The sequence below is a fragment of the Peromyscus leucopus genome, chromosome 2 (assembly GCF_004664715.2).
Source record: "Peromyscus leucopus breed LL Stock chromosome 2, UCI_PerLeu_2.1, whole genome shotgun sequence".
NCBI lineage: Eukaryota > Metazoa > Chordata > Mammalia > Rodentia > Cricetidae > Peromyscus > Peromyscus leucopus.
Genome location: NC_051064.1, coordinates 119,139,105 through 119,163,564, shown reverse-complemented (window position 1 = coordinate 119,163,564; position 24,460 = coordinate 119,139,105). Strand labels below are relative to the sequence as shown.

Sequence of the window (24,460 nt, the reverse complement as noted above, 5' to 3'; positions counted from 1 at the left end):
GTGACCAGTGGGGGTCGTCATTTGACCCCCCAAAAGAGTTCCATCAGCACTGGAGGGTGTCATCTGGCTTCCATAGTTGGTCTGGTCAGAGAAAGTTGTTCCCTGACTTCTGTCGGGAGCCTGGTTACCATTGAAGGGCATTGTCTGACCCCCAAAGCAGGTCTGGTGACCAGTGGGGGTCGTCATCTGGTTACCATCAGGGGGTGTTGTCTGAGCTCCACAGATGTGGCTTGTCATTTGATGCCTATAGGGAGGCTGGTGACCACTGGATATCATTTGATCGACACTGAGAGTTCTCATTCTATCTCTGTAGACATTCCAGTCACTATTAAGGCCCATCTGCTGATGCCCATGGTAAGTCTGATCCGCATTGGGGGTCATCATCTGACCCCAGGTGAAGGCTTGGTCACCCCAGGAAGCGTTTGGACAGTCTTCCAATCGGGTTTGGTTGCCACTGAAGTTCATCACGTGACCCTCTTCAAGAGATGCTATCTGGCTTCTGTTTTGAGGAGTTGGATGATGACAGATTGTGTTTCTCTGGCTGCCTTCGTTGGAGACTGTCACCTTGCTTTCTGTGGCTGTTCCAGTCTGCCAATCATCGAGGAGTGGCTTGGCGCTATCACTGGCATCTGTTTGCTGAGAGCTTGCTGTGGGTGCCATCTGATCAGCAGGCACAGCTTGTTGGCATGATATAGGAACAGCCTTATTTGGCCCTGCAGGAGGCACAGCAAGGACTTTTCCAGGGTGGGTTGAGTTGTGAGTAAGCCCCGTCTGGGGGTTACTCGGAGATTCAGAGGTCACTGCGGTGGAACCACAGGAAGCCATGGCTCTGGGCTGGCTTATGCTGGGGGCAGTGAATGGCGTGCAGGGCTGAGGTTGAGAGCTGGAGCTTTGGCCTGGTTCTGACATGGCAGGAAGATCAAATTCTTCCTATATTTGGGGGGTGGAGTTAGGCTTTTTGAGGAACTAGATTTTCAGTTGTGAGGCCCTAGAAAGAAAAACAGAAGGTCAAGCAGTCCTCGCTCAAATCCCAGTGTTTACATCACTCTTCGTCCTCACCAATGCCATGTTACTCCATCCCACCATCATTTCTTACTTAGAAGAGTGTTATTGCCTCTCAAATGGCCTCCCTGACTCGAGTTGACTGCTCACTGCATCCTTCACACACACAGACACACACACACACACACACACACACACACACACACACACACACATGAGTGACATCTCTAAAGGATGAACCTGTGCTGTTCCCATCTACCAGACAATGACGGAATCTAAAGGAAGCAACAACAGCTTCCAAATCCCTACAGATCTAAGCAGAAAGTTGCAAATGCCCTGTTTCTCCAGACATTTTAGTAGAGATCTAGTTAAATGAATAAATCAACTTTTGAGGGAATTCAAACATTTCTACCAGTGACCCCAGGAGCTAGGAGTCACAGCTATTAATGCTTTCAAAGAGAAAAGAGCTCCACGTAGTGGCGCACCCCTAAGTATAGCTACAAAAGTATTAAAAGACTGGAGACATGACAACCAACAAGCTAACTTTACAACTTGGCAATTATCAAAATAAAATAAACTCAAAGATGGCAAAGAAGGAATTAAGATCCGAGCAGAAATAATATAGTCAGCTAAAATGAAAACTGATTCTTTGAAAAGAACAACATTGGCAAACCTATAGGTAAAGGAAAAGGGAGGGGGAGGGAGGGGGAAAGATGGATCAGCCGGTAAAGGTCCTCTCAGCCAAACCCACACGGTGGGTGATAGAGAAAACAACTCAGTTCCCAGCACCCCTGTGGCTGCTAACAGCGCTGTCTGTGTAACTCCAGTTCCAGAGGATCGGATGCCCCATTCCGGCCTTCCCAGGTGTTGCATATGGCAGGCAAAATACTCACGCAAATAAAATAGAAATGAGCCGGGCGGTGGTGGCGCACGCCTTTAATCCCAGCACTCAGGAGGCAGAGCCAGGTGGATCTCTGTGAGTTCGAGACCAGCCTGGGCTACCAAGTGAGTTCCAGGAAAGGCACAAAGCTACACAGAAAAACCCTGTCTCGAAAAACCAAAATAAATAAATAAATAAATAAATAAATAAATAAATAAATAAAAATAAAAAAAGAAATGAAATGGAATATTCTTTTAAAAAGATTGTGTTTCTGTACCACAAAGATATATGCTCAACTATGTTCATAGCAGCACTATTTGTAATAGCCAGAACCTGGAAACAACCTAGATGCCCATCAACTGAAGAATGAATTAAGAAAATGTGGTACATATACACAATGGAGTACTACTCAGCAGAGAAAAACAGTGACAGCATGAAATTTGCAAGCAAATGGATGGAACTAGAAAAAAATCATCCTGAGTGAGGTAACCCAAACCCAGAAAGACAAATATGGTATGTACTCAATCGTAAGTGGATTCTAGATATAAAATAAAATACAATCAGACTACAACCCACAGAACCATGGAGGCTATATATATAGCATGGAGGACCCTAGGACAACTGTGGCCTATAATAAATTTTGGTTTTACTCAATTACTGAGCAAGCCTCAATGAAACATTTCACTATTAAGATAATATACTGAATCAAGCTGATAATAGAAAAATAAATAAATTAATTTTAAAAAATAAAAAAAGAAAAAGAAAAGAAAAATTTGAAATATTAAAAAACAAACAAACAAACAAACACATTTTACCAAAGTAAAAAAAGGAGGAACTAGGGACTCATCATTCCTCTCCACATTCTATTCTTTCCCTTGTTTTATATATTTAAAATTTTTTATCAGTGGATTCTGCTAGAGTATCTGCTGCAGATAAGCACTGGAGGGCTCCTGTTGCAAATCACCCTCTGGAGTGATGGAAGGATCTTTCTACTAGCACTTGGAGGAAACCCAATCTAGTGTTGGTGTGGGTGCAGGGTTCTGTTTATGTCTTTCCTCAGGACAATGAGGTTCCTCTTTGGATTCCTGAGCGCTGTTGCCCTGTGGCTGCTGCTGAAACCCAACATGGCAGAGACCTATTGGGTCTTCATGAAAAACTCTACCCTTCTGATGCCAATGGGGATTGAGAGCCCAATATGGCCAGCTTTGGCAAGCATTAATGTAAGCCTAGGAACTGTAGCCATGATGTTGGATTCTCCAGAAGAGCTGCCAGTTTAAGTCGTGCTGGGATCAAGAAAAATGGGCCTTGACGGTTTGTGTTCCTGGAGTTGTATCCATGCCAGTGGATGTCCACACAATCCAGAAGAGAATTTGACATTGCTGCTGCTGTTGTTGCTGTTATAGCAATGGCAGCCACCACTGCTACCATTTCATAATTGCTTACTACAGCTAGCACAGTGGAGACCCTGGCAGCAAAAGTAGCTACCACAGTTAGTTAATCTTTCATTCTATAGGGCACGATAAATTTAATTCAATAGTTATATACATTTCAATTGACTTTGAAAATTATAAATTTATAAACTCAAGTTCGATTTGCTTTGGGGATACCATCTTACAAGGACTACAGTTTGCAGGAAGGCTCATTAAGGAAGGGAATGGCTCAGTTGCCTTTAGCCTACTGGCTATGGGTGAGATAGGACCTCTGTTGGTCTTTTCTGTGTTGAACACACAGATTGCAAGCCCAGTGCCACTTTGAGATCTTTGGCAGCAGTTAACTCTGCAGCTCACACATGATTGAGCCTGTATGATAAAAATGAGTATTCAGATGGGTAATGCCTGGGGGGTGCTCACCAACCTAAGACAGAGCACCTGTGTGGCCTGGGCAGGGGTCTCCATGACAGGTAAGGTGACCTGCTGATGTCCCACGCAACCTAAGTCAGAAGCTCATTTATTAGTAAAAGGGGGACCTGTAGGGCCCTGGCTCCCGTTTTGGGTAACTGTTGCCTTGCTTGCTGACCTTGACCTTGATATCCTCCCTATGCTAATTCCCTGCCGGATTCCACCCTCCTGAATGCTTAAGGGAAGATCCTTGTCTGTGTATCCTGCATAATGGCTGTTAACAGCTTAGATGCAAGATTGTAAAACATCAGTAGTGAACTTCTGCCCTCTGGGGTTCTCCCATTGTGCTGTAAGCCTGTATTTAAGACCTCCTCCCTCCTTCAATAAACAGCATTTGGCATTTAAAAAAAAAAAAAAAAGTCTTCTATCCAGAAGTCCCTCAAAATTCAATAGTGGAGTGTGGGGGCCAGCAGAAGATGGAGTGGGGTGAGGAAGGACTAGAGAAGGACACAAGGTTACTTTGGTGAGTGACAACAATGTCTACTATATTGGCTAAGATGATGTCTCACAAATGTATCTAGTATTAAAATTTGCCAAGTTGTTTTAAAGATATTCTCATTTTTTATGTCATTCTACCTCAATAAAACTGTTTAAAAGTAAAAACAAACAAATAAACAAACAAACAAACAAAAAGATTGTGTTTCTGGCTGCTCTTCCAGAGGACCCAGGTTCAATTCCCAGCACCCACATGGTAGCTCACAACTGTCTCTAACTCCAGTTCCAGGGGATCTGACACCTGCATACCAACAAACATAAAATAAAGTTAAATCAATTATTTAAAAAAAAAAAGTGGTGGCGCATGCCTTTAATCCCAGTACTCGGGAGGCAGAGGCAGGCAGATCTCTGTGAGTTTGAGGCCAGTCTGGTCTACAAAGAGTTCTAGGATAGCGTTACACAGAGAAACCCTGCCTGGAAAAACCAAAACAAACCAATAGGTTCTGAGCTGGACAGCAGTCTCTGGTGTCTGCATTTACAGTGTTCCCTAGCAAGGCAGTGATTGTTCCCTGGAATGGAGACAGGGATGTGGCCACCCACCATACAGTTGGGTGAGGAAGGGGCTGGAGCAGATTCCTGGTTTTTAGTGTTTGGCTAAAAACATACCCAACCCAATTACAGCTCCAGAAAGCATCTGGTTGCCCTTCATGAAGACAGAACTATACTATGATGAGAAGACCATCATCACAGGCCACAGTTGGGGGCCATGGCAGCCATGAGGTAGGCAGAGAGAAACCAGGTATACGCTCTTGTACTGGTGTCTGCATAGATTTGGGAGACGAGAAAGGTAGAGTGAGCGGGTACTCAACTGCCCCCGTCAGTGACAGCTCAAGGCCAACTGCCCTCACGTTCTACAGTTCAGCTCCACCGATAACCCCTTCCTTCCTAGACGGAACAACGAGAAGTGGCAGCTAGGCTGGACGCCAGATTGTAAAAATTCACTGACGTGGTCACTTTCAGAACAGAGTTCCTTGAACTGACTAGTGTGGTAAAGTCTACACTGAAGGAACCAGAATAGGCAGGATGATGCCTGCCCTGTAACATGTCAGGATGGGTAGAAGAGCATCTGTTACCACACAGTTACCACACGTGAAAGGTCCAGTTAAGCTACTAAAGTGACTGAAAAACAGATTGTTTGAACACTCACACTAAGTTACTAGCGTTTTCAGTTTCCAGAGGACTTAAATCTTCCTGAAAAGCTGTTAACTATAGCAGTATTTTTCTGTTCGATGAGGAACACCGAGGAGTTTGTTCAACCATCCTGTTGATCCGGAGAGTAAGTTAGAAGTAGAACCAGAATCAGACATGGTGGTGTGTCCGTAGAATCCCGGCACTTCAGAGGAGAGATGGGGGTTGGGTGGACAGGAACCAGGAGGTGACCATATCTCAGGAAAGAAAGAGCATGAAAGAGTAGAGAGAGATAGACTCAGGTCTCCAGAGTCCATCATAACTCAATAGCTTTAGCAAGGTGTGACCCACTCTTGAGACCCCCCAATACTTGGAAAGCTGAACAAGGTGGATAGTTTGAGACCTGCCTAGGCTAAATAATTAGCAAAACCCTATCGCAAAAACAAACAAACAAACAAACCCAAAGAAACAAAAACTAAACAGGTTTACATGAAAATTATACAATTGACACCTTTTTCTTTTTGAAATAAAATGTTTCTGTCTTGCTGGGGAAAGAAAACATGATTAAAGATCCAGAATGTTGTCTTAGAACTCAAAACTCTAACTGCTGTTTCAATTTGGCTCCAGACAGTGAACTCAAATTTGGGTCTTCATTACTGAAATCCTTAACCCCGCCCCAGACTCTAGGTCCTTCTGACAGGTTGAGAGAGACCAGCATGATGCTGAGTCAGGAGCTACAGGGGACAGGATATCCACCTGTATACCAACTTCAGCAAGACTGGCAAGACTAGGTCATTTGGGAGTGCTGCCATACAGAAATGTGGCAAGCATTTTTGTTTGTTTTTTTGTTTTTGTTTTTTGAGACAGGACTTCTCTGTGTAGCAGCCCGAGCTGTCCTGGAATTGACTCTGTAGACTAGGCTGGCCTCGAACTCACAGAGATCTGCCTGCTTCTGACCACCATGCCTGGCAGAGTTCAACCTCTTAATTTCTAGAGATCATTCAAGCATCATCTCAAGATTGTTCTTGCCGGGCGGTGGTGGCGCACGCCTTTAATCCCAGCACTCGGGAGGCAGAGCCAGGCGGATCTCTGTGAGTTCGAGGCCAGTCTGGGCTACCAAGTGAGTTCCAGGAAAGGCGCAAAGCTACACAGAGAAACCCTGTCTCAAAAAAAAAAACAAAAAACAAAAACAAAAACAAAAACAAAAAAAAAAAAAAAGATTGTTCTTATACTCTCAGTCAGAAAGAAGCAACCTCTTTTTAAAATGTACTTTCTTTTCTTTCTTTCTTTCTTTTTGGTTTTTTCTCTCTCTCTCTCTTATTTATTTATTTAAAATGCCAAATGCTGTTATTTATTTATTTATTTATTATTTATTTATTTATTTATTTATTATTTATTTATTTATTTCATTTATTTAAAATGCTGAATGCTGTTTATTGAAGGAGGGAAGAGGTTTTAAATACAGGCTTATACAGGCTTTAAATACAGCACAATGGGAGAACCCCGGAGGGCAGAAGTTCGCTACGATATTTTACAATCTTGCATCTTAAGCTGTTTACACCCGTTATGCAGGATACACAGACATGGAACTTCCCTTAAGCATTCAGGAGGGTGGAATCCGGCAGGGAATTAGCATAGGGAGGATATCAAGGTCACGGTAAGCAAGCAAGGCAACAGTTACCCAAAACGGGAGCCAGGGCCCTACAGGTCCCCCTTTTACTAATAAATGAGTTTCTGACTTAGGTTGCCTGGGACATCAGCAGGTCACCTTACCTGTCATGTAGACGCCTGCCCAGGCCATACAGGTGCTGTCTTAGGTTGGTGAGCACCCCCAGGTATTACCTGTCTGAATATTCATTATCATACAGGCTCAATTGTGTGTGAGCTGCAGAGTTAACTGCTGCCAAAGATCTCAAAGTGGCACTGGGCTTGCAATCTGTGTGTTCGACACAGAAAAGACCGACAGAGGTCCTATCCCACCCACATCAGTAGGCTAAAGGCAATTGAGCCATTCCCTTCCTTAACGAGCCTTACTGCAAATTGGATAAAATGTACTTTCAGTCGGGCGGCCAAAAGACACATGTTGTAGGCCGGGTGGTGGTGGGCACGCCTTTAATCCCAGCACTCGGGAGGCAGAGGCAGGTGGATCTCTCTTGAGTTCCGAGGCCAGCCTGGTCTCCAAAGCGAGTTCCAGGAAAGGCACAAAGCTACACAGAGAAACCCTGTCTCGAAAAACCAAAAAGAAAAATGTACTTTCAATATTAGCATATATTCACTGTATGGTTTTCAATATGACATTTGCACTCATGTTTATAATGTACTTTGGTCAAATATAAAAGAAAAATGAGATCTGGTGCCCTCTTCTGGCCTGCAGGCACACATGTAGGCAGAACATGGTATACATAATAAATAAATAAATCTTTAAAAAAAAAGAAAAAAGCCGGGCGGTGGTGGCGCACGCCTTTAATCCCAGCACTCGGGAGGCAGAGCCAGGCGGATCTCCGTGAGTTCGAGGCCAGCCTGGGCTACCAAGTGAGTCCCAGGAAAGGCGCAAAGCTACACAGAGAAACCCTGTCTCGAAAAACCAAAAAAAAAAAAAAAGAAAAAAAAAAAAAAAGAAAAAGAAGGGCTGGAGAGATGGCTCAGAGGTTAAGAACACTGACTGCTCTTCCAGAGATCCTGAGTTCAATTCCCAGCAACCACATGGTGGCTCACAACCACCATCTGTACTGAAATCTAGTGCCCTCTTCTGGCCTGCAGGCATACATGCAGGCAGAACACTGTATACATAATAAATAAATAAATCTTTAAAAAAAAGGGGGGGGGTTGGAGAGATGGCTCGGAGGTTAAGAGCACTGACTGCTCTTCCAGAGGTTCTGAGTTCAGTTCCCAGCACCCACATGGTGGCTAATAATCATCTGTAGTGAGATCTGGCGCCCTCTTCTGTGTACATAATAAATAAATAAATAAATAAATAAATAAATAAATAAATAAATAAATCTTAAAAAGAAAAAAAAGAAAAGAAAACTTTTATTTCCCAGTAATAAATAGATAGATAGCCAGGCAGTGGTGGCACACACCCAAGCAAATTGGATCCCTGAAATGAGGCCAGCCTGGTCTACAGAGCTCGTTCCAGGACACCTAGGGCTACAGAGAAATCCTGTCTGGAAGAACTAAAATAATAATGATGAATTAAAAAATAAAATAAGGTAGCTGGAGAGATGGCTCAGCAGTTAAGAGCACTGGCTGCTCTTCCAGAGGTCCTGAGTTCAATTCCCAGCAACCACATGGTGGCTCACAACCATCCATAATGAAATCTGATGCCCTATTCTGGCCTGCGAGCATATATGTAGGGCATACACAATAAATAAATAAATCTTTTTTTTTTTTTTTTTTTATTTTTCGAGACAGGGTTTCTCTGTGTAGCTTTGCGCTTTTCCTGGGACTCACTTGGTAGGCCAGGCTGGCCTTGAACTCACAGAGATCCGCCTGCCTCTGCTACCCGGAGTGCTGGGATTAGAGGCGTGCGCCGCCGCCGCCCGCCGCCGCCACCACCACCCAGCTAAATAAATAAATCTTAAAAAATAAAATAAAATGAAAAAGATTGTGTCTAAAAAAATAAATAAATAGCCAGGCAGTGGTGGCCCATGCCTTTAGTCCCAGCACTTAGGAGGCAGAAGCAGACAAATCTGAGTTTGAGGCCACCCTGGTCGACCAGAGTAAGTTCCAGGACAGCCAGGACCACACAGGGAAAAACCCTGTCTTGAAAAACAAACAATGGGGTGGGGATTTAGCTCAGTGGTAGAGCGCTTGCCTAGCAAGCACAAGGCCCTGGGTTCAGTCCTCAGGTCTGAAAAGAAAAAAAACCAAAAAAACCCAAAAGTAATAGTAAATAAAAATAATAAAAAGGTTAGAGAATGTAGATCAGTGGTAGGACAACACTGTCTCTATCATGAGTGGAGCCCTGTGTTCAAGCCTTAACACTAAAAATAAGGGTGGGGGGCTGGGGATGGAACAGAGCCCCCATTGGGAGAGCCCTCATCTAGCATGAAGCCCTGGCTTCCATCTTCAGCACCATACACAAAAAGAGGCCAAGGACCCCAAAACATTCCACTGAAGACACGCAAATGGATAGCAAGCAAAAGGGTACCCAATGTCAACTCAGGGAAACAAAATGAGAGACCATACAACCGTTGGGATTTGAAAACAAACAAGCCCCACCAGCCAGCCAATCAGTGGTATTGCTGAGCTACAGAGGATTGGAATTCTTGTATACCGCTAGAAACGCAAAACGACACAACTGCTGTACAAGCCCGGACAAAACACAGACATCGGTTGAGTGTACAACACCAGCAATCCACTTCCCTTGGGGTCTATGCCCCAAGAGAATTGGAAACACATTTGTACCTTTATGTTCATACTTGAACATATTATGGTAACCCAAACATGAAACGTATCTAGGATTGTGAACAATGGAAGGAAACACTCGGGCAATGCTGTAGCATGGGTAGACTTCTAGGACATTACGCGCAGGCAAAGACAGCAGTCACAAAGACAACAGTGAGGTCTGGCTTAAGGTCCTCCACAGAGCCACACAGGAGACGACTCTCTATTGCCCGAGGGGCCGGGGGAGGGGAGTGAAGAGTTTTTATCTAGGATGAGGCCAAGCAGAGCTATACAGAGAGATGTCTCAAAAACCAATAGCAAGCTGGGAGTGGTGGCACAGGCCTTTGATACCCAGCATGTGGAAGGCAGAGGCAGGTGGATCTCTGTGAGTTGGAGGCCAGGCTGGTCTACAGAGAAGAGTTTCAGAGCAGTCAAGGACTGCATAGAGAAACCTCATCTCAAACGACACCTCAAGGAATGCCCAGCTACAACGAAACCAATGGAAAGTGTCATTTCAAATGCCAGGACAGCCAGGGCTACAGAGAAACAAACAAATAAATATAAAGAGGATTGTCTAAAAAATAAATAGCTGGGCATGGTGGTGTGTGTCTTTAATCCCAGCACTTGGGAGGCAGAAGCTAGCAGATGTCTGAGTCGAGGGCAGCCTAGTTTATAGCAGTTGAGTTCCAGGACAGCCAGGACTACGAACACACCTAGACAGATTTTTAAAAAATTTAAGGGCTGGAGAGATGGCTCAGCGGTTAAGAGTACTGCCTGTTCTTTCTGAGGTCCTGAGTTCAATTCCCAGCAACCACATGGTGGCTCACAACCATCTGTAATGAGATCTGGTGCCCTCTTCTGGCCTGCAGACAGAACACTGTATACACAATAAATTTAAAAAAAAAAATTTAAAATATAGACCCGGAAGAGCATCTTAATGTACTTCCTATCTCATGAGTCCACACTTACCTTACCAGACAGCTAGGCTGGAAGCTCCTCGGGGTCAATAACTGTTGAGTACCTGAAAAAAATGTAAAGAGGGATTTCTGGTGCAGCAGTACAGGCCCTGGTCTCTTAACTTTCAGGTCCCGAGAATGCAAACAGATCTGTCCCCCTAGGCAGGACCACTGAAACAATCATTTCACAGGCCGGGGCGTGATGACTTACGTCTTTCACTTCAGCACAGGGGAGGCAGAGGCAGGTGGATTTCTGTGAGTTCCAGGCCAGTCTGGTCTACATAGTCAGAGTTTCAGGACAGCTAGGCCTATGTAGAGACACCTTGCCACAAAAAACGAAACAAAACAAAAACAATTATTTTATTTTTGTTTTTCAAGACAGGGTTTCTCTAAGTAACAGTCTTGGCTATCCTGGAACTCACTCTGTAGACCAGGCTGGCCTAGAACTCACAGAGATCCGACTCTGCCTCCCGAGTGCTGGGATTAAAAGCATGGGCCACTACCGCCTGGCTTTATTATTTATCTTTAGAGGCAATGTCTGTCTACACCTGGTAGTCCTGGAATTTACCAAGTGGATCAGGCTGGTCTTGCTCCCCAATACTGGGATTAAGGGCATGTGTCACCATGACTGGCTTTTATTATTATTGTTGTTGTTTATTTGTTTGTTTTTCGAGACATGGTTTCTCTGTGTAGTTTTGGTGCCTGTCCTGGATCTTGCTCTGTAGACCAGGCTGGCCTCGAACTCAGAGATCCGCCTGCCTCTGCCTCTGCCTCCCCAGTGCTGGGATTAAAGGCGTGCTCCACTGCCGCCCGGCTTGTTTTATTACTTTTAAATTATTATTAGATCAGGCTGGCTTTGAAATAGGAGCCAGAGGTAGTGGATCTCTAAGTGCCGGGAACACGGAACACACTCTAATCCTGAAATCCATCTGCCCTGGCATTCTATACACCCCTGAAGCCCGTTTAAGGGTTGGACTCTAACCACATCTCAGGCCGTCAGAGGAGGCACACCCCTGTCTCCTGTACAGGCTGCGTTTGTCTAGTAGAGGGCAGGCCCCGCTGCTCAGAAAAATCCAGCACTCGCCCCTAAGGCCAGCCTACCAAGTAGCTCCATACTTCTCGAGCAACCTGAGCTTCTGCCTTACTATTCCCCATTAGCCGAGACACCCCCCCTACCCCCCTACTTTCTAGCATTTCTGACCTCCCCAACCTTAGAACTTCCAACCCAGGCTGGCAACTTTTCCCGACCAGATTAGAGCCGCAGACTTACCTATTCAGGATGTCAACTCCCGACCATACGGGTGGAAAGACCCATAGTACTGGAGCTTGACCTTTAATATATACCCTAGTTTGGGGCCACACCCTTTGAGGGGAGGAGCCTGGCTCCGCAAATGTCTAGCAAGACGCCTAAGTGATGATTCTCAATCTTGGGGTCTCGACCCCCTCCAGGGTTGAATGACTTTTTCACAAGGGTCACATATCAGATATTTACATTACAATTCATAACAGAAGCAAAATTACAGTTATGAAGTAGCAACGACAGTAATTTTTTTTTTTTTTTTTTTGTTTTGTTTTTCGAGGCAGGGTTTCTCTGTGTAGCTTTGCGCCTTTCCTGGAACTTGCTTTGGAGACCAGGCTGGCCTCGAACTCACAGAGATCCGCCTGCCTCTGCCTCCCGAGTGCTGGGATTAAAGGCGTGCGCCACCACCGCCCGGCAACGACAGTAATTTTATGGTTGGAAGTCGCCACGACATAAATAATTGTATTAAAACGGTGTCAGCAAAGAAGGAAAAGAATAGGTGTCAGCTTTAGGAAAGATAAGGATCACTGCCTTAGGCACTCTTCCCTCCAATTTACTGGATGCAACTATGTGCGTTGGCCTACCCGTGTGGGTGGGTTTACGGTGGTCATCTTGTGATGTGAAAGTTGAGAATGAGGGTCCTAAAGAATTCCCTATAGCAATCCCAGCACTCGGGAGGCAGAGGCAGGCAGATCTCTGTGACTTCAAGGCCAGCCCGGGCTACAGAGCGAGATCTAAGACAGCCAGGGCTACACAGAAAAACCCTGTCTCGAAAAACCAAAAAAATAAAAAGAATTCCCTACAGCTTCTAGATTGGAACCAGAATGATTTTGCTGTCATGGTATAAACCTTAAGTAAAGAATCAGTCGCTGGTGCTGGGTCTGAGAACGCTCGCTCTCCTGGTAGTTGGGTCTGGAGCATCTTTTTGAGGACGTCAACACATCCTAGTTTGAGACGCCAGCTTTCAGGCAGTGCTGTAATGGCGTTCGGTTCTGCCTGGCTGTTGACACCCTGTATCTGACGCTGTGTCGCCCTCCAAGGTCACCCAGCTTTAGAGATATTCGGAGGAATCCCACGGTAGCCTCCAGCAGCCCGCTAAGATGGAGATGCAGGCGGCCAAGAGGGCGAATATTCGCCTCCCACCTAAAGTAAATCGGATTTTGTATATAAGGAATTTGCCATACAAAATCACCGTGGAAGAAATGTATGATATATTCGGGAAATATGGGTCTCTTCGTCAAATCAGAGTAGGGAATACACCTGAGACCAGAGGAAGAGCCGATGTGGTCTATGAAAACATCTTTGATGCTGAGAATGCATGCGACCATCTATCCAGATTCAACGTGTGTAACAGAGACCTCGTGGTGTATTATAACGCTAACCGGGCATTCCAGAAGATGGACACCAAGAAGAAGGAGGAGCAGCTGAAGCTTCTCAAGGAGAAGGTATGGCATCAACACAGACCCCCACCCGCCCACAAAGGAGCTTGGGGACTTCACTCTGAAGACATCCATGCAGGGTCCCCAGTCACCATTTTCTTCTGTTAAAACTGAACGCTGTGAATTCTCGTTTGAGCCCTAGAATGACTTGTTTAAAACTTTTCTGAGCATTAGAATATATTGTTAATAAACCTGTAAATAAATAATAAAATGTAATAAACCTTGTGTAAATAAATAAATAAAATAAAATTGGAACGATACAGAGAAGATTAGCATGGCCTCTTCGCAAGGGATGACTCGGCAAATTCGTGAAGCGTTCCATCCTTTTTTTCAGTAGTTGATTTGATTCGTTCTGATGCCTGAGGTATTTTTTTTCCACCTTAAGTCCTGTTTTAAACTTTCTAATTCCTAATATTTGGTTCTTTTGTGAGTGCTTGCATGTGTGTGTGTTTTTTTAAAGTGTGTATGACCAAATGAAAATAAAGGAAGGACTATGAACTTTTGCTTTTACTGTGCTGAAAAAAAAAGTATTAGCCGCTGGAACATGAAGACTGCATCAAATAACTTCTGGTTGAAACACTGAGAACACGTCAGGTCACTTCAGGGGTACCGTGATAAGGCAGGGTCTGGGTTGCTTAGCTGATTTGCATTTGTTTGTTCGGTTGGTTTTGGTTTTTCCATGACAGGGTTTCACTGTGAAGGCCTTGCTGTGCTGGAACTCAGCTGGCCTTGAACTCAAGAGATCTGCCTGCCTCTGCCTCCTGAGGGCTGAGATCAAAGGTGAGCGCACAGTGTTTACTGTTTTTATATTTATTAATGTACTCTTCTGTAGTCTTTCAGTTTCCTTTGGTGTTTCTTTTTTTAAGTTTTGGAGTTGTGTGTTTGATCAATTCACTTTCCAGCCTTTGTTTTTACTTTCTTTGATAGGTAAATTACTCCATTTGCATTTATAAATATGATTGATTTGTTTGGTCTCATATAATTTTAACCTGAAAATAGCAGACTTATTATACATAGGCCTGGCAGCTCAGGGCTGCTGCCTCTGTCCCTCGGCGGCCTGGAAACAGCTGAGAGGCACTGAGAAGATAAAAGACGGGAGAAGCCTCGCATACAGATAGCGCTGTGCCTCGCCTGGGGCCTTCTTCGGTGTGCCAGTGTTTGGTAAACTGTACTCCCAGGAAGGAGCGGAAGAAGGGTGGACACACATACCTGGGAGCTTTTGAGAGCAAACTACAAGGACACGTCTAGCTTTCACTGCCTCAAACCTTAAAGCTACAGGCAACCCTAGCGTGAGCAGGCTTCTTCTTCACCATGGGGCGGACCGAACAGATGCCTGGTCCAGGATGCAGGGCAGCTGAGGGAGGTGGCCTAGTTGGGGCTGGAGGAGCAGGCTGGCTCTGAGAATCCAAAGCCTCTGGCCTGAGGTCATCTGCCACACAAATAGTGAAGCCGAGAACAGAGAAATCTGAAGAGGGAAGTTAATGCTTTCAACACAGACACCCCCCCCCCCCCCCCCCCCCCCCCCCCCCCCCCCCCCCGCCCCCCCCCCCCCCCCCCGCACACACACACTCTCGCACACCCAGGGAAAACTGCCTTGCTGCAGGCAAAGAAGTATTTGGAAGGGAAAAAAAGCCAAAGTAGCTTGGCTTCTCTCATCCATGGGCCTGAAGTTAAACTGGGACTCCAACTCCGAACTCCTGTGGGACCTGGGTCCTCAGTCTGTTTCCTTCTGCCGCGGTCTTAAGACTCTGCCCAGGTTCCCCTCAATTCTTGGCTCTACTCCTCCAACCTCCTGAGTGTAGAGTTCACATGATGTGCCAGCATAGCCAAGGCTCACTCCGGTGGTTTTGGTTTTTCGAGACAGTGTCTCATTATGTGGCTCAGGCTGGCCTTAAACTTAACAGTACCTCGGCCTCCAGCTTCACCTGGCTCTTAAGATTTTTTTCATTCATTGATGTGCGTGCATGCGTGTGTATGTGTGCATATGATATGTACGTGGAGGCGCCCTCAGAAGTCAGAAGAGGGCATTGGCTCCTTGGAACTGGAATTACACACAGGTGGTTGTAAACTGTTCATTGTGGGTGCTGGGAATGGAACTCGGGTCCTCTGCAGGAGCGGCCAGCCCACTTAACCGCGGAGCATGGATTGCTCCAGCCCTCAGATGAGCTTTTGTACAAAATGACCCAAGCAAAGCGTCGCCTAGCTTGCCTGTCCAGCAAGCCTGAGGTAGCTAGGTCTGCCAGCTCTCAGATTCCTCAGCCCCGGCCTCCATTTCCATTTCCTTTAACAGCGTCGAAGTATTTCGTTAAGGAAAGGCTCCCAGGGGAACCAGTAAGGGAACAGAATGCAGAAGTCCGACCCGGGTAGGTGTGAGCTCTTCCCAACTCACACCTTTTTGCCTTTCCCAGGAGAGGGCGAGGCCAAGAAGAACCGAAGGTGTTTGGGTATGACCACTTCATTGTAACGAAATCTCTTCGGAAGAATGTCTTTCTGTCCCCAAGTCCTCTTCCGAGCCCGGTCCCCAGGAGTTAAGCACACAACTGTATTTAGAGAGATCTTCAATGAAGTTATCACTGAGAAAATATGACTGTGGCGGGAGCCATAAGCCTAAGCGACCCTTGACACACATGCTGCCATATTTGGGTTTCTCTCCTCTTTTCTTAGATCTAGGCCTTGCATAGGTCTCCATAGCACCAGAACCTCTTCCCACAGATACCAGAACCTCTTCTCAGATATCAGGTGAAGGAGCTGCAGTTAAGCAATTAGGCAGTTAGGCAAGGGTAGATAGATAACCTTCAGAGCCACATTCCCTGCTGGCCGAAGAGCCCATTACTAAGTCCCTTCCTGCTCTCAACCCCCTTTGCCTACCTATATATGCCTTGAGAGTAAAATAAAATTTTGGAGCTTGCTCAGACGTCCTGTCTTGCTCTCTTTCTTTGCGTCTCTTGTCCCTTTCATTCGCCGGCCCTCCCTTTAGGTCCCCGTTGAGGACCCCGCTGGCCGGGGCACCTGGCGCCCAACGGTGGGGCTGAGGCTGGGAAGGGCTTGGCGAACGTCGCACCCAGGCGAGCCGGCTGACATTGGACCGCCGCGGCACACGGTCGTGAGTGAAGGTCCGGAGAGGAGATCGCCGTGGGACCGCCCACGAGACAGATCTGTGACATTGGACGGCCGCGGCACACGGTCGTCAGTGAAGGTCCGGAGAGGAGATCGCCGTGGGACCGCCCGCCCCACGAGACAGATCTGTGACATTGGACGGCCGCGGCACACGGTCGTGAGTGAAGGTCCGGAGAGGAGATCGCCGTGGGACCGCCCACGAGACAGATCTGTGACATTGGACGGCCGCGGCACACGGTCGTCAGTGAAGGTCCGGAGAAGAGATCGCCGTGGGACCACCCGCCCCACGAGACAGATCCGAGGAGAGACTTTTGGTGTCGACGCAAGGTGAGTGAGTCACCATGGGACAAGCATTTAGTAAATAGGACCTGTTTATTTCAGGTTTGAAAGATTCTCTCAAGACACAAGGAACTAGGGTAAAGAAAAAGGATCTTAAAAAAAATTTTTTTTTTTGACTATATTGGGGACATTTGTCCTTGGTTTCCTCAAGAGGGAACTATAGAAGAAAAAAGATGGAAACAAATAGGAGATTGTTTAAGAGTTTATTATCAAACTTTTGGCCCTGAGAAGGTGCCTGTTCAGGCCTTTTCTTATTGGAACTTGATAAACGATATTCTAAAGTTTTTTTTTTTTTTTTTTTTTTAAAAAAAAAAAAAAGAAAGGGCGGAGAGAGCAGGCGGATCTCTGTGAGTCGAGGCCAGCCTGGGTACAAGTGATTCAGGAAAGGCAAAGCTACACAGAGAAACCTTCTCAAAAAAAAAAAAAGAAAAAAGAAAAAAAAATAAAGAAAAGAAAGAAAGAAAGGAAGGAAGGAAGGAAGGAAGGAAGGAAGGAAGAAAAAGAAAGAAAGAAAAAGAAAAGTAAGGAAAGATTTAGGAGACCCTAAAAGCAGCCAACCTTATGAAATTGATTTACTGTCAGACTATGTTAAGAGGCAGAGATTCTAACCCCTCCCTTTAGGGAGAAACCTGCCGTTACTTCATTCAGGGTCTTACAAGGAGGTAACAATATTCTCACACTACCAGACCTCCTGAGAGTGTAAACCAGAACTAATGAAGTTCACTATGTTCTCCATACTAGCAGCAGCGTCTTGTTACAAACAGCCTTTCTCGCTAAAATTAATTGAAATCCAAAGGCGAACTTGAGCTGTAAACTTCTAATTGCTAACTAGAAGCTCGGTCCAGCAGCCTTCATTTAAATAACTATGCAAGCCTCACAGCCAGAGCCAGTTTAAAAACTAATGGCAACTTCTAACTCTCCTAAAAAAGTGTCCCTTTCTCTCTTTCCTCTTTCTGGGTTGACTTTTAAGTTCTGGATAATTTACAAAAATCTTGGCCAAGTACAAGAACTTCAGTTAACCCATTTCAAAAAAACAGGTCCTAGTTAAGGGACGCCCTACTACGACCTGTATGGATTCGTCAGACCCCCGAAGACGTTTGGGGATTGGAATCCTAAACATCTGCCTTCTTCCCTCTGAACCTAACTATCTGCTATCTGCATCTCAGCTCACTTCCTCACTTCCCTTCTCCTCACCTTGCCATTCCCGGTGGCTGTCTGGCTTGATACAGACTGGACAAACCGGCTGCAGCTGCTAAAAAAAAAAAATCCTCCTCTGTTTTAATATAAAACCTAAGTTCTAAGTTTATAGAGACAACTAACTTATAAATTGTTAAATAAGTTTACTTTAGTTAAAGATAATTTAAAAAATAAGAGTTATTGATTGATTGGCCAACGTAAACTGTAAACTGTTAAGGATAAGTTGTACTTAAACTATAAGTTATTAGAGATAATTATTAGGATACAAATTAAAGCTTGATCATTTTATGATCAAATTTTCTAATGTATGCGAAATCATATTTATATACATGCTGAGTATGCTAAATTTCATATAATCAATTCATTACTTAGCCTCCTACTATTTTAAAAGTTTAAGCTTTGAACAAAACTGCCATACCCTTATTGCCAGGGTTTTGTCCAAACTATGCTTTGAGATCATTTACATTATATCCCTATTTACCAGGCCTAAAAGATAATCTGCCTTGCTATCCAAATTCATAGAAAAGATACCTTGCTAAACAGATTTCAAAATAATCTTTGACTGTTCCTTTGTTTAAAGAATTTCACCACATTGGCTGCTCTCAGTAATCAATCACCTATATCTCCTGATAAATTAAATACAAAAATGCTTTTAGATGTAAAGTTTTTATAAGGATATGAATGATTAGATATAAAAAAATGTTTAAGAACGTTAAGAAATAGTTTATTATATGTGTAATGCAAGTCATTGAAATAGAAAAATGTACATATAAACATCTAGATATGTTATAAATAATGCATAAATCTCACTAAATAACCTAGAGATACTGAGGCTGTATATATAAGTTAGATCTATGGATAAAGTTTTTATTGAGGTCTGAGATAGATATATAGGCTTTAAGAATGAACTTATGTATGCCTTAATACAAGAGTCTATGGTCCTCCCCAGAAGGGACACTGGGACTAATTATAGGCCATAGCTCCTCTGCTGTCCCAGGAAAGATTGATCCTAACTTTACTGAAGAGATTAAGATCATTGTACAACCACCTACAAAAACAATTCAGATTCATGCAGGGCAACACCTACAGGAGCTACCAGTTTGGATTCTAGGGTTTATGGGTTCAGGAAATTAAATATTCCAAACCAACTAAACACTTAAAATACAGGGAAAAAAAGATATTTGGCTTGCTAGACATAAGCATGGATGTTTCTTTTTTTTTTTTTCCTTTTTGGTTTTTCAAGACAGGGTTTCTCTGTGTAGCTTTGCGCCTTTCCTGGACTCACTTGTAGCCCAGGCTGGCTCGAACTCACAGAGATCCGCCTGCCTCTGCCTCCCGAGTGCTGGGATTAAAGGTGTGCGCCACCACCACCCGGCTTGCATGGATGTTTCTTATATTTCAGAAAAAGATTGGCCAAGTACTTAAGACGACTATTACTCCTTCGTCTTTTACAGGCCTAGGTCAAGCTAAAAATGTAGTCAAGCTGGGCAGTGGTGGCGCACGCCTTTAATCCCAGCACTCGGGAGGCAGAGGCAGGCGGATCTCTGTGAGTTCGAGGCCAGCCTGGTCTCCAAAGTGAGTTTCAGGAAAGGCACAAAGCTACACAGAGAAACCCTGTCTCGAAAAACCAAATAAATAAATAAATAAATAAATAAATAAATAAAAAATAAAAAAAAATAAAAATAAAAATGTAGTCAAAAGGTCAGAAAAATCTAATGCTCCTATCTGGATCAAACAATGGCTTTTAAATACTGAGAGAATTGTAACTGTAACCTGTCTGGTGGAGGAGAAACTTAAAAATAGGGCATATAAAGCCTCCCACCAGCCCTTAAATCACCCCAATATCTTTTTATTTAGGAAAATCAGGCTCATAGACTGTTACAAGTCCTTAAGAAATTAAATACAATTTATTAAAGCCAAGGGAAATCTCACAGCCTGGCTTGCCATCTCCCAAAGTCATCCCCAGAAATCAAAAAAATAATCGTCATTGATGTATAAGATTGCTTCTTTGCCATACCTTCTCAACCTAAAGATTGTCAGCATTTCACTTTTAGCTTGCCTGCTCACCCTGCCGAGATGGAGGCCAAAGCTGGCATACAGAACAGGAAATGCGAGTTCTATTTATCCAGGACTCATTCACTGAGCAAAGTTCCTCATTATAGATAGAGATTAACTATCAGAACTGTCAATTATAGCTTCCTCACAGTCCCCCAACCTATATGTATGTATACATGTATATGTATATACATGTATCTTACAATACATTTATTGTACAGATGATATTATATTTATATCAAACTATGAAACTTAGGAGTCTATAGAGTAGCAAATAGCTCTGCAGGATATACTGGCACCTTTTCTTACGTCTGTCCAACAATTACAAATTCTCTCCCCATGGAAGCTTACCCACGAGGCTTACATCCTTATGATTTATGGTTATGAAATAAAAAGTAATACACCATATCTTTCACAGCTTTTTAATTTTAGGAATGCCTTGAGCTCATATATAAACAACAGCCTTACATATACTTCAAGAGCTCTTAAGAATTGGTGCTTAATTTTTCGTATCCCCCACGACAGGTATTCCTCATCACCACCAGGCCAAGCCACAAAGTTACACCTAAGCCTCTATGATCCCCTCACTGGTATTTAAAAAGGTCCTGATGTTTTCATAACGTCAGGAGGAGGACACATGTCTTTATAGGACATTGACCCGCCTTTATAAATCCTGGATTGCCTGGCCACACCATATATTGGCAGCTGCAGGACAAAGGCGCTCTAAAGCTGCCAGTCTAAATACAGGCTGTTATTTACCTCTAGATTCTTAATATTGAGCTTTGAATGTATAAATAAATTGATACAATTCCAGACCCTTTTGAAGAACTGTTCATCAATGATACCAGAACTTACAGAAATATGATTAAAACTAATAATTCTGTTCTAAATGTATTTATCAATTTTTGTCAAAAGACTTGAGAGATATATAAATGACACATTTCAGATTTCATTCTCTGGCTATCCTGATGTTTTGTTGAGGCTCCAAGGATTCATAATTTTGCTCTGATAAAGTTCACCACTGTTATATTGCTAACATGTCTAAGATTTTGTCTATTAGAAAGGTTCTTATAAGCTTCAGGAGATCACGCCGGTGGTGGTGGTGGTGGTGGCGGCACGAGATCAACATTTGCCAACTCCCACAAGCCAAGAAGGACTGGGAGGAATACAACCTGACTGCAGTTTATATCTCCCACTTACAAATTTTCTTTTTCTTCTCTGGGGGTGGGGTCAGACTGCCCACAATTGCAGAATTTATTAGAGGGAGGAAAGCGTAGGATGCCCCTATTCTTACTGCAAAATTCATGATGCCATTTCTCCTGCTAAGGAACAGGTAATTGGGAGAGAACAGAACAGCCCAAGCAAAAAAGAGCTGTCTTCTGGCCGCTTGTGGCCGGAATTTCCCTGGCCACCTCCGTCTCTGCAGGCCTGGCGGGAGGAGCCCTGGGCCACTCCCTCATAACAAGGGCTCACCTATCTCAACAACTTCAATTGAGGCTTCTGCAGCATCCTTGTCCACCCTTCAGAGACAGCTAACCTCTCGTGCACAGGTTGCCCTACAAAACCGACAGGCCTTGAACCTGCTGACAGCAGAAAAGGGTGGGACATGCCTTTTTCTGAGGGAAGAGTGTTGTTGTTATATTAATGAGTCTGGAATGGTAGAAACCCAGATAAATAAGCTACATAAACTTAGCCTAGAGCTACATAAGCAGCGATTCTCTGCCGCGGCAGATGACTGGTGGAGATCATCCATGTTCTCCCTTTTGATTCCTCTCATAGTCAGCATCTTGTTATTCGTAACTTTGGGTCCTTTTGTAATTGGCAGGCTAACCCGATTCATCAAAAAACAAATAGACTCCCTGGCATCTAAACCTATCCATTATCATCAGCTTGATCTTGCCGCTCAAGGCCACACAGAGCCTTTGGGCGATGACGGTCCTTTGGGAACTGCATGAAAACCCAGAAACATGCAAGCTTGCCCCACATGGAAAAAGCTTGGGTACCAAGGAAGGTGTGAGGTCAATGGCACTGCAAGGGGAGGACCAAGCTTTCTGCCTCTGGGTCCCCCGAGGAATATCCCTGATTGTATAGGGGTTGGTGTCTAAGGATGAAAATACATCCAGGGCCCCTCCTCCAGCAAAAGACACCTATAATAAACCGGGAGGATCAGGGCAATGTTCCTCCTCCTTGGTTAATGCCCATCGCCACCAGGCAAATTTGTACCGCCACCTTGGACCTTCATAAATAATTAAAAGGGAGGAGATGACGGGAGCCATAAGCCTAAGCGACCCTTGACACACATGCTGCCATATTTGGGTTTCTCTCCTCTTTTCTTAGATCTAGGCCTTGCATAGGTCTCCATAGCACCAGAACCTCTTCCCACAGATACCAGAACCTCTTCTCAGATATCAGGTGAAGGAGCTGCAGTCAAGCAATTAGGCAGTTAGGCAAGGGTAGATAGATAACCTTCAGAGCCACATTCCCTGCTGACTGAACAGCCCATTACTAAGTCCTTTCCTGCTTGCAACCCCCATAATTAAGTCCCTTCCTGCTTGCAACCTCCATTACTAAGTTCATTCCTGCTCTCAACCCCCTTTGCCTATCTATATATGCCTTGAGAGTAAAATACAATTTTGGAGCTTGATCAGACTTCCTGTCTTGCTCTCATTCTTGTGTCTTTTGTCCCTTTCATTCGCCGGCCCTCCCTTTAGGTCCCCGTTGAAGACCCTGCTGGCCGGGGCATGACTGAGCCAGGTATGGTGGCACACGCCTTTATTCCCAGCACTCGAGAGGCAGAGGTAGGTGGATCTCTGTGAGTTTGAAATCAGACTGGTCTACAGAGTGAGATCCAGGACAGTCAGAGCAATATAGTGAGACCCCTGTCATGAAAAAACAAAACAAAACAAAAATTAAAAAAAGAAAAAACCAAAAAACCAACAACAAAGCAAAGCAAAACAAAACAAAACAACAAACAAACAAACAAAAAAAGAAAAAAGAAAAAGAAAGAAAGAGCCAGGTGGTGGTGGTGCACACCTTTAATCCCAGCACTTGGGAGGCAGAAGCAGGCAGATCTCTGTGAGTTCGAGGCCAGCCTGGGCTACCAAGTGAGCTCCAGGAAAGGCACAAAGCTACACAGAGAAACCCTGTCTTGAAAAACCAAAAAAAAAAAAAAAAAAAAAAAAAAAAAGAAAAAGAAAGAAAGAAAGAAAATTTTTAAAAAAAGGAAAGAAAAGAAATATGACTGGCATTGTAGGAACACGAAATGCCTGTGTAGGTGGGTAGGACAGGTGGGTAAGACAGGAAGGCTGTGGACACCCAGGGAGTAGGTTGCCATCTGCACCCAGTGCCCTGGGAGAGGCCAACACTGTTCTCAGCACCTTGACTGGCCATCTTGCCTGCAGAACTCTGAGAAATCAAAATTCACATGTTCAAGCCACTCACCCATCTTATTTTGTCGAGACATCTGGGAGGATAAATGAGTTCTTTGGTTTTTTTCATCTAGAGGCAGAGGATGGTCTCTTTTGTATAATCAACTCATCTCTAAAATGAATTGTCACTTTTTTTCTGGTTTTTGAAGACAGCGTCTCACTGTGTAGCTCTGCTGGCCTGGGACTCCGACTGGCTTCCTTCTTGTGTCGAGCCTCTGGCCTCTGCCTCCCGAGCGGTGTGTGTGTGTGTGTGTGTGTGTGTGTGTGTGTGTGTGTGTGTGTGTGGTGGATTACAGAAGTAAAGCAGCATGGCCCCCAGTGCAGCCCCCACAGAGCCTGACACACTACCTGGAGCCTAACATTTCCCGGAGACTGGGGGGCGACCGTCCCTGCCACAGAACCTGCCAGCTTCCTCTAATTCGTGGGAAGGGTTTGGTGTGTTGACTGGCTAGTTCATCCCGGTCCATCTTAGCCATGAGCTGTTCTTCATTCCTGCAGGAGATGCTCTGCAAACAAAACAACCGCTTCTCCCAGGGAGCCCACACGAGCCGCAATGCTTCTGTGAGGGGAAAAAAAAAACCCTTCAGTTTTCCGTCCTCTGCCCAGAACGCAGCTCTGCAGGGGGCAGCCGTCCCTCGGCCTAGACGAGGACTGAAGACTTATACACTTTCGCAGGTGCATTGTTTACGGAGCACATTTGGCAATTTCCCCTTGCCCGTTTATGTGTGATAATAAAATAAACCCGTGACTAATAGGATTCCTTATTTATAAAATATGTTTTGGGGTGGATTTTTTTTTTGCATTTCAATAAACATTATTCATAAGCATAACTGTAAAAAG

The 24,460-nt window shown here is 44.5% G+C and overlaps 1 non-coding gene and 1 pseudogene across 1 annotated transcript; both read left to right on the top strand.

Moving 5' to 3' along the window:
* The first annotated feature begins 4,196 nt into the window (after nt 1-4,196).
* On the top strand, nt 4,197-5,293 carry LOC114709396 (annotated as a pseudogene).
* Nucleotides 5,294-13,706: 8,413 nt separating this feature from the next.
* LOC114709411 lies at nt 13,707-13,812 on the top strand. Its single transcript, XR_003736926.1, has one exon. It is a non-coding gene; the product is annotated as a U6 spliceosomal RNA (small nuclear RNA).
* The last annotated feature ends 10,648 nt before the right edge of the window (nt 13,813-24,460 follow it).